Source organism: Cherax quadricarinatus, unplaced genomic scaffold (assembly GCF_038502225.1).
Source record: "Cherax quadricarinatus isolate ZL_2023a unplaced genomic scaffold, ASM3850222v1 Contig87, whole genome shotgun sequence".
NCBI classification, from domain to species: domain Eukaryota; kingdom Metazoa; phylum Arthropoda; class Malacostraca; order Decapoda; family Parastacidae; genus Cherax; species Cherax quadricarinatus.
This window is the reverse complement of record NW_027195113.1, coordinates 69,587-79,989: the sequence shown is the minus strand read 5'-3', so window position 1 is coordinate 79,989 and position 10,403 is coordinate 69,587. Positions and strand designations below refer to the sequence as shown.

Sequence of the window (10,403 nt, the reverse complement as noted above, 5' to 3'; positions counted from 1 at the left end):
TGCAGATTCAGGGCCTCAGTCTGTCCTTAAGTCAAGAACTAATATGGTTGTTCTTTTAATAATAATTGTAGGATAAATAAAACAATGAAGACCGAGGCTGGAGGTGGGAAGGTAAACATGACGTGACGGTGTGTTGACCATCCCCTTAAATATAAATATAAATATAAATATAAATATATATATATATATATATATATATATATATATATATATATATATATATATATATATATATTGTAAATCAATAATTAAAAAAAAGGTATAAAGTAATGCGAAGCGAAGTTATCATGACAGCTAACTGCTTGTCAGTAGTTAAGTCTGGGGTTAACAAGTGGAGGCGGGAAGTAAAATTAGTAGCAGTAATACCCCGCCCAGTCTCACAGCACCAGCAGTAGGGATAAGACTTTCACCAGGAGTGGGTCATAACAATAGTAGTAGTAACGCCTTCTCCAGTCTGGTAGCGACACCAGGAGGATTAAACCGTAAGATGGATAGATAGATGTATGTATGTATGTGTGTATGTATGTATATGTATGTGTGTATGTATATATGTATATATGTATGTATGTGTGTATGTATGTGTGTATGTATGTGTGTCTAAGATACTTTCCTTAGTGATTCCCTGGACAAATCGTGGTAATACAACGTTCCAACAGTAAACAATTTAACAATGGGGGCGAATAATTAAAATTGCTCAGTGTTACTGACTACCTTCAACCGTTGTAACATAACTAGTGAAGAAATCTTTCCTTTCCAGCACTCCGCGTGGAACCCTCAGCTCTAAAGCAGTTGTTAGCAGATGATCACATTAGGATGAGCAACACTGAGAAAGAGCTGGTGTAGTCATCTCTGAGGAGGACAGGAACACCATAATGATGATGGATCTCCTTAATGACGCACCTACGTCTCCATCTCTGCAGACAACCCGCTTACCGAAACGTCTTCAGAAACCGACCAGTATCTTCAAACGTTCTGAACGAGGAAGGAGGCTTACAAACCCGCTACCTGCCAACCCAAAACGGTATGATAGCATTTATCTTTGTTGGACATTTTTTTCATGTTTGTAGCTTTGTGTTCCTCTCGTGCACATGCATATATTTTACTGCCAAAATCGGTGAGGGATTTGCATGGTCAAGCTGCTGTGTAAATACCACAACCAGTACTACTACCAAAGCGACACCTGCTTAATGTTCTCTTTAACATCCACAAGGCTGAGGTACACCTGCCCTCACACCCATCACCTGGGGTACAAGCACCAGCACTCATAAATTTGAAGAGGTTCTGGCAAAATACTTTACTTTAAAATTAATCACTAAGTGGTGCACACCTTGGCAACCCCAGCGATCACTTACCACGATGACATTACTGGCACCTTCACATGCCATCCCCCCCACACTTCCTCCCACACCTCCACATGCTGCTGTATATCCCTTGTGGCTTAGCGCTTCTTTTTGATTATAATAATAATAATAATAACCTCCACATGCTACACACACACACATACACACACACACACACACACACACACACACACACACACACACACACACACACACACACACACACACACATCTCCCACCCCCACATACTACATTCCACAATTCCATCCCAACACCCTCCCCAAAACACAACATACACCACCAGACAGTAATCCCACAAGGCTAATGGAAAAGCGAGGTATTTGCCTTGCTCCCCAGTTCCTCCTAGTTATCCTGCCTTTGTCTCGTGTGCTCCAAGAAGGGTTCAGTGTACGAACTGTGGGGGTTTAACGTCTCAAGGAAGGGTTCAGGGTAAGAAATGTGGGAGGTAGGGGGGGGGGGGTTCAACATGTCAATTAAGGGCTCAGGCTACGAACTGTGGGGAGGTTCAACACGTGTCAAAGGGGGGGGGGTCAGGGTACGAACTGGGGGTGGGAGTATGGGGTTCAACCCTGGAAAGGTATAAAAGCGTCTCAAAATAATGGGTTAAATTTTACCAAGGGCTCAGAAGGCTTTAAAATGTCCCAAATGAAGAGCTCAAGGGGTGTGTAATTGCAAACGAACTATTCAAGATGCGATGTAACCACAGGGGGAGTTGAATAATAGCTCTAGGCCTTTCATGGTCACTACACATGTGCTCCTACTCATTTCTGCAACATTGCAAGCACCTGATAAATTGACTTCAATACGAAAGGCCTAGAGCAATTATTCAACTAGGGGAAGGGGGCAAACACGAGTTTTAAAAAGCGTAAGCAATGTCCTTGCTTTTCTATTACTTTTCCAAAATAGTTAAATATCGCAGCTGTTTGTGGAGTAGGCAGTTAAATCTCCCACTGCACATACTACATTCCACAATTCTCCCAACCCCTTTCCATAATAAAAATACCCACAGACAGTAATCCCAAGGCACATTGGAAAGGATGGTATTTTCTCCATCCTCCTATTATCCTGCCTGTCTCGAGGCTCAAGAAGGTCAGTGTGAACTGTGGGGCTTTAACTCTCAAGAAGGGTCAGGTAAAAATGTGGAGTAGGTTCAACATGTCATTAGGCCAGGCTAGAACTGGGAGGTCAACGTGTGGCATAGAAACTGGGTGAGTATGGTTCTACCCTGAAAGGTTGTAACAAGTTCCAAAATCTGGTAAATACAGGGCTCTCAGAAGGCTTAATGTCCTATGAGACTAAGGTGGATTGAAACGAACTACTTAAGATGCATAACAAGGGAGTTGATCTAGCTTAGCCTTCATGATGGTCCTGAATTGCACTCATCGAATACTTCGCACCTAAACTCCACACGAAAGGCCTAGAAATTTTCAACTAGGGTTAGGGGCCAACGGTTTATAAGCTCCTTCTCAGCACGTATGCCGTATTCTATTCAAGATTGATGGACTGACCACATCGACTCAAGGTTGAGGGACTGATTACCTCATTCTCCTCCTGTTCTTCAAGATTCTCCTTTGTATGGACTGATGAAGCCACTGTGTGGCGAAACGTTTCCTCAATAAAGATACCCAAGAGTTGCACATGTCTAATTTATCAACTAGATAGTTGTACAAAACGAAGTATCCTCAACATAGCTTGTTGTACAAAGCGTGATATCACTTCAGTAGTGTTGACAGTACATTAGAGCTCTAGTCAATCAACTATAAGCTTAAAGACGATATGCTTAAAATATTCACTTAACTTTATAATACTTCGCTGGATTCTGCTTGCTTTGGAGGGGTTCAAGACAGCACGAATTTAACTGACAGTTTTAAGGGAGTTTCAACCCTGAAAAGTTTTTGTAGCAAGACAAATCTACGTTATACTCTACGGTATAACCTCTAAGAACGAGAGGTGGACATTATTCCCTCGTATATATGAGAAACTAGACACAACATCAACAAGCGGTAGATTCACAATTGCCAGTGATCTTCTTGCACAGTCCCTTAACGATGTCCTCAGATAGCTCCAATGTGTCCTCAGGGAGACTTTAGATACCTCCAGAGGGTGACCTCAGATAGCTGCGGAAAGTAACCTCAGAAAGCTCCAGACGGTGACTTCAGAGCTGCTGTGGGTGACTTGAGAGCTGAAGAGGGTGTCATATTCGTGACAGATTTCGAGAGTTGTACTCTGGCAGCCCGGCCTTTGGTCAGGTTTCCTTGTTAACTGTCTGCTAGCGGTCCGCTAGCTCAGTCATCAAAACCTGGTTTATAAGGAGCTTGCAGGAGATTTTACACCTCCAGTTTCCTCTTGAAAACATTAAACAGTGTTTGGGCAATACTTTTGGTAATGTTAGTTTTGTGTAACGGATGTTTAGTGTTCAATTATTTTGCCTATTATGTTCCAGCTCTTCACTGGATCATAAGCTCCAGCTGTGGGTCACATAACTAAGACCCACGTCAGGAAATTCTTGTCATGTTTCCTGACAAACCTTACCTGGCCTTCACTACATTTTACTTGACTATGCTATCACTACAGTAAGTTATGGATTCGAGTATTCAGGTTTGAGACCTGATGTTAGTGTATCTTCCATGTATACATTATCAGGTATGCCTCTTCTCCGTTCCAGAGAGCAATTAAAGTGCTTCGAAGGGTTCCAGGTAGATCGGATTAATTCTAGAGTGATTGTGCTTGTAATATGATCTCTGTTCATTTTCTAGCTCTTTCCCGGTCTGACTTTCCGAGCCCAGACTATTTGAGTCCTTTGAGCACCATTTCTTCGCAAAATTAAAATTGTCGTTGCTACCTTGTTCAGAAAGTTATGGCCTCCCCTGACATTTTCTTAGACTGACTTCATTCCCTAACCAAGAGATCATTTGGAATAATTATTCTGGAGTCTTCACGTTCTCATTGATGGTCTACGTGATATTTTTTTTATATGGCACTCGTTTAAAAATCTTAATTCTCTTATTTGAGCATTTTCATTTGCTCACTGGAAAAACCTTGTCTAATTTTTCAGTCTTCTACTGAAGCGACTTTCATACATATTTTGGTAGTCCACAAAAATATGAAGCTACGGTTGGTGTTTACTGTCTAAAAATAAAAATGCACAATACCGTGACTGGAATAATACACAAATAACCCTCGTAGGAAAGGAGCTTACGACGACGTTTTGGTCAGACTTGGGCCATTTACAAAGTCACACTTGCAAATTGTCCAGTTCGGACTGAAACGTTGTCGTAAGCTTCTTTCCTATGAGCGAGTTATTTGTATATAGTGGAATGATAGTTACTGGCGGACGAAACGTTTCCTTGATAGTTACCTAACGATGCCCCGGTTTCTTTTATACATATAATCTAAAATCATGTTGATTTCGGTTTAGGTAATTTTTTTTTTCCATGGAAACCCTGAAATTGACGTCCGAACACTTTCAAAAATGTGATGTTAGCCAAACTGGTGTGTAATACTGAGAGTTTTGTTGCCTTGTGAGGAACGGCTACATCTGTACTTTAGGACCTCGCTAAAAGCTCCTCCAAAAACCAGATTGCACGTGCTAACCTTACTTTGCACGTCTTCATGAATGCAGAATTCCAGGCATAGGGTGTCGATGCTGCATGCATGGGCATGTTGTCCATTTCCTTTTCAGTCAGCGTGGTCTCCGATAGCTTCAGAGGTTGCTATCAGATGATGCCAGAGTGATCCCAGGCAGCTCCAAAGGGTGACCTAGCCTTCAGACAGACCTAGCCTGCACACACAAGCTTACGACGACGTTTCGGGCCGATTTGGACCATTTACAAAGTCTCACTGACACATTATTCTGAAGATGAAGTCAGATCTCCAGAATGTCCTAATTACCTTCGGTTTCTTTTATAACCCAGGATAGGATATTCGGTACACAGTGAATATTCCCGAACACTGCCCTTAGCTGTGACGTACCCGTGACCAGTGTCGAGAGCTCTTCTACCTTTGCAACCCTCCTGAAGGTAGGCTTCATTCTGCTTGATCAAACAGGCTGTTGGTGCTAGCGGCCCGCTGGCAAACGGCTATTGTAACCTGGGCGGATGAGGTACTGTCACCAGAGTCCAGCCTTCATTCGAAAGCATCTACCTTGGCACTGAAAAGCTGCTTGAGGAGGCCCACACATGCAACTTCAACAGCCTCCCAGTATGTCGTCAGTTATTAAACAGACCTACCTACTTCAGAGACTAACATTAAGACCCTTTAGATACACTGAAGATCCACCCCTCTCCCCACTAGACAAAGACGTTACCCACCCTCTGACAACCCTAAGTCATTCTTAGCCCCCCCCCCAAGGATATAAAGACGTACCCTTCTTTCGTACCATCTTCACCTACCACCTTTTTTCCACCTACCACATGCCTCCACCTACCACAAACCTCCACCTACCACACATTAACACTCCACACTCCGTCTACCCTCTCCATCCCACTCGCCTCCACCCACTTACCTGCCACCGTCTACCAGCTTGACTTGGGGCATATCTGGTGAGCCAGCTGTCTGGGCCACTGTTTATGACGCTGAGAAAATTAACGTTGGCTGTAATATATGCGTCCCCATGCTATCTTACCCAGTTCTACCTGCGTCCCCATGCTAGCTCGCCCAGCTCTACCTGCGTCCCCATGCTAGCTCGCCCAGCTCTACCTGCGTCCCCATGCTAGCTCGCCCAGCTCTACCTGCGGCTTGGTGCACGATGACCGTGTAGAGCTAGACTGCTAGCGCACTCGGCTCACACACTGAAGTCCGGGGATCGAATCTCCTCCGGTACGGCTGGGAAACATTAGGGACGTGTTTCCCAAAAGCACCTGCTGTGTCTGTCCCTGTTCACCCATGAGTTTAAAATGGGTACCTGGGTGTTAGTCGATTGGTGTGGGTCGCATCCTGGGACAAAACTGACCTAATTTGCCCTAAATTCTCAGCATAACAAGGGGCTTTCTATATAGTAGTATGTCATTGATGTCAGCTAGCACTGTATACCTTGTACATGTACTAGTAGTAAATAATTAAATTTAATTTATATTAGTTAAATTTCAAGCGCTTCCGTATTTTCTCACATTATTAAGGAACGGTGATGATGAGAAATCTCGAAAACTCTTGGAATTTCACTATTTTTTTCATCGTGGTTGTTCTGCATAGTGATATTACCTGTTTACTGTGATATTATTGCACATATATTTATATATTACTAAAGTGTAATGAGCACTTGTCATTATTCGATAATAACCAGGAGGTTGGTTGATCTGTATTTCAATCTCCTTCTGGGATCCTCTTCAGCAGATACACAAGTGAAAGGAAAACTAACTATAAATTCATGTTCTTTTACTTGTGTATGCTAAAAAGGATCCCAGAAGTGGGCTCGAAATATACAGATTAACTAACCTCCTGTCTGTGTTGTGTAATTAAGAGGTGAAGGTTTATAAGCTAAAGGAAAACGCTAAAGGAAAACTATTGGAGGATAGATGGGCTAGTGAGAGAATAGGCAATGGGGTTGATGTACAGGGTAGGTTCAAGAATGTAGTGTTAGTGTTCAGTACAAGTTTGTGGTTACAGGGAAGTGGGTGTGGGCGGGAAGAACAGCGAAGACGGTCAGCATGAGTGTTTTTTTTTTTTTTTAAATGATGCCAGGAGGGAGGAGTATATGGAGAGAATGAGTGGTTGAGTGGCGAAGCAATGTAAAAAGAGCAAATGAGTGGGTCAGATGTCAACTAATTTTGTCAAAAATAAAACAGTTTTGGAGTGAGATTAATAAGTTGAGGAAGCCTAGGGAACGAATGGATTTGGTTGTTAAAAATAGGATAGGAGAGTTAGACGTATCGGGAAGATGGAGGGAATATTTTGAGGAATTGTTAAATGATGAAGATAGGGAAGCTGTGATTTCTTGTATAGGGCAAGGAGGAATAACATCTTGTAGGAGTGAGGAGGAGCCAGTTGTGAGTCTGGGGGAAGTTCGTGAGGCAGTGGGTAGAATGAAAGGGGGTAAAACAGCTGGGATTGGTGGGAAAAATATAGAAATGTTAAAAACAGGTATGGATATAGTTTCGGAGTGGTTGGTGCTTTTATTTAATGTACCGAAGAGGGTGAGGTACCTAGGGATTGGCAGAGCATGCTTTGTATAAAGGCAAAGAGGACAGTGCAAAAATTATAAGGGAATAAGTCTGTTGAGTATACCTGGTGAAGTGTATGGAAGTAATTATTGAAAGGCATCTAGATATGAAAATGTTGTGATAATGGGTGATTTTAACTTTAGACAAATTGATTGGAACAATATGACAGGAAATCTTGAGTCTAGTGACTTTCTTGATATGGGTCAGGATTGTTTTTTAAAACAGGTTGTGACAGAACCAACTAGAGGAAACAATCTGCTTGACTTGGTACTTGCCAACAAAGATTAACTAGTTAATCTTGAGGTTAATGAGCTTGAGGAAAGTGATCACAAATCACTTAGTTTCAATATATCATGGAATTACCCAGATAACTGCAATCAAATCTGTCCCAGATTTTCGCTTGACCGACTTCATGGGACTGAAAAATTCCTTGGGTGGGCTAAATTGGGATGTCCTGACTATGGGTCAGGTAGGTGATCTTGGTTGCCAATATGACGTTTTTCAGAGCATAGTTCTAGCTGCCCAGACAACTTTTGTTCCGAGTAAGGAAATTAGACCTAACAAAAATGATCCCAAATGGATGAACAATAGATTAAAACATCTCATTGGTCAAAAGAGAGGCATATATAGGCGTATCAAAAGAGGGGATGGGCAGTTAAGAAATCATCAATATATTCAATTAAAGAGAGAAATAAAGAAAGGAATAAGAAAAGCAAAAAGAGATTATGAGGCTAAGGTCGCAAGGAATTCAAAGACTAACCCAAAAGGGTTCTTTCAGGTATACAGAAGTAAGATTAGGGACAATATTGGCCCACTTAAGAGTAACTCTGGTCAGATCACTGACAGTGATAAGGATATGTGTGAAATTCTCAATACCTACTTCCTCTCGGTTTTCACCCATGAAAATACTAGCGATATTCCTGAAATAATAGATTACGTAGAACAGGATAATAAACTATGTACGATTGCGGTAACTAGTGACATGGTCCTCAGGCAAATAGAGAAACTAAAGCCTAACAAATCCCCAGGTCCTGATGAACTGTTTGCAAGGGTGTTAAAGGAATGTAAAGAGGAACTTAGCATACCTTTGGCTAATCTTTTTAACATATCACTACAAACTGGCATAGTGCCTGATAAGTGGAAAATGGCAAATGTAATACATATTTACAAGGCAGGTGACAGGTCCTTGGCTTCGAACTATAGACCAATAAGCCTTACCTCCATAGTGGGAAAATTTATGGAATCGATAATTGCCGAAGCAATTCGTAGCCATCTTGACAGGCACAGATTGATTAATGATTCTCAACACGGTTTTACAAAGGGGCATTCCTGTTTTACGAATTTACTAACTTTTTTCACTAAGGTGTTTGAGAAGGTAGATCATGGTAATGAATATGATATTGTGTATATGGACTTCAGTAAGGCTTTCGATAGAGTTCCACACCAGAGGCTATTGAGGAAACTTACGGCACACGGAATAGGAGGAGAAATTTTTTCCTGGGTAGAGGCATGGCTGACATAGACAGCAGAGAGTTTGCATAAATGGGGAGAAATCAGAATGGGGGCACGTCACAAGCGGTGTTCCTCAGGGGTCAGTGTTGGGCCCGTTGTTCACAATTTACATAAACGACATAGATGAGGGAATAAATAACGACATAAGCAAATTTGCTGACGACGCCAAAATAGGCCGTCTAATTCATTCTAATGAGGACATTAGAGCACTCCAGGATGATTTGAATAGACTGACGCAGTGGTCGGAGAAGTGGCAGATGCAGTTTAATATTGACAAATGCAAAGTTCTAAATGTTGGACAGTTAAATAACCATGCCACATGTAAACTAAATAATGTAGATCTTAATACTACCGATTGCGAAAAGGATTTAGGAGTTCTGGTTAGCAGTAACCTAAAACCAAGACAACAGTGCATTAGTGTTCGCAATAAAGCTAACAGAATTCTTGGTTTCATATCTAGAAGTATAAATAATAGAAATCCTCAGGTTGTTGTTCAACTCTGTATATCCTTGGTTAGGCCTCATTTAGATTATGCTGCTCAGTTCTGGTCACCGTATTACAGAATGGATATAAATGCTCTGGAAAACGTACAAAGGAGGATGACGAAGATGATCCCATGTATCAGAGATCTTCCCTATGAGGATAGACTGAAGGCCCTGAATCTGCACTCTCTCGAAAGGCGTAGAATTAGGGGGGATATGATCGAGGTGTATAAATGGAAAACAGGAATAAATAAAGGGATGTAAATAGTGTGCTGAAAATTTCCAGCCAAGACAGGACTCGCAGCAATGGTTTCAAGTTGGAAAAATTCAGATTCAGGAAGGATATAGGAAAGTATTGGTTTGGTAATAGTTGTGGATGAGTGGAACAAACTCCCGAGTACAGTTATTGAGGCTAAAACGTTGTGTAGTTTTAAAAATAGGTTAGATAAATACACGAGTGGGTGTGAGTTGGACCTGACTAGCTTGTGCTGCTGGGTCTAGTGCAGTGCTCCATCCTTGAGTGGGGATGACCAGACTGGGTGGGTCATTGGGATAATCCGGTGGGGGGACATGGACCTCCTCCGCATGGGTCAGTAGGCCTGTTGCAATGTTCCTTCTTTCTTATGTTCTTAAGAGTAAGACGGAGAGTAGGATAGCAGATGAACAAGGTTTTAGGAAAGGTAGGGGGTGTGTAGACCAAGTGTTTACAGTGAAACATGAACAGTATTTACACGAGGGTAAAAAGGTTTTTGTTGCATTTATGGATTTGGTAAAGGCATATGACAGGGTGGATAAGGGGGGGGGCAATGTGGCAGATGTTGCAAATGTATGGAATAGGTAGGTTATTGAAAGTAGTGATAAGTTTTTACGAGGATAGGCTGAGTATGTAG

The 10,403-nt window shown here is 41.9% G+C and overlaps 1 long non-coding RNA gene across 3 annotated transcripts in view; it reads left to right on the top strand.

The window, feature by feature from the left end:
- The first annotated feature begins 336 nt into the window (after positions 1 to 336).
- LOC128698808 (uncharacterized) overlaps positions 337 to 10,403 on the top strand; it is a 77,985-nt gene continuing 67,918 nt past the window's right edge. For all 3 annotated transcript variants that reach the window (XR_011391053.1, XR_008408513.2, XR_008408514.2), the window contains exons 1-2: positions 337 to 482; positions 758 to 1,021. This is a non-coding gene — a long non-coding RNA (uncharacterized lncRNA). The remainder of the gene's footprint in view (positions 483 to 757; positions 1,022 to 10,403) is intronic.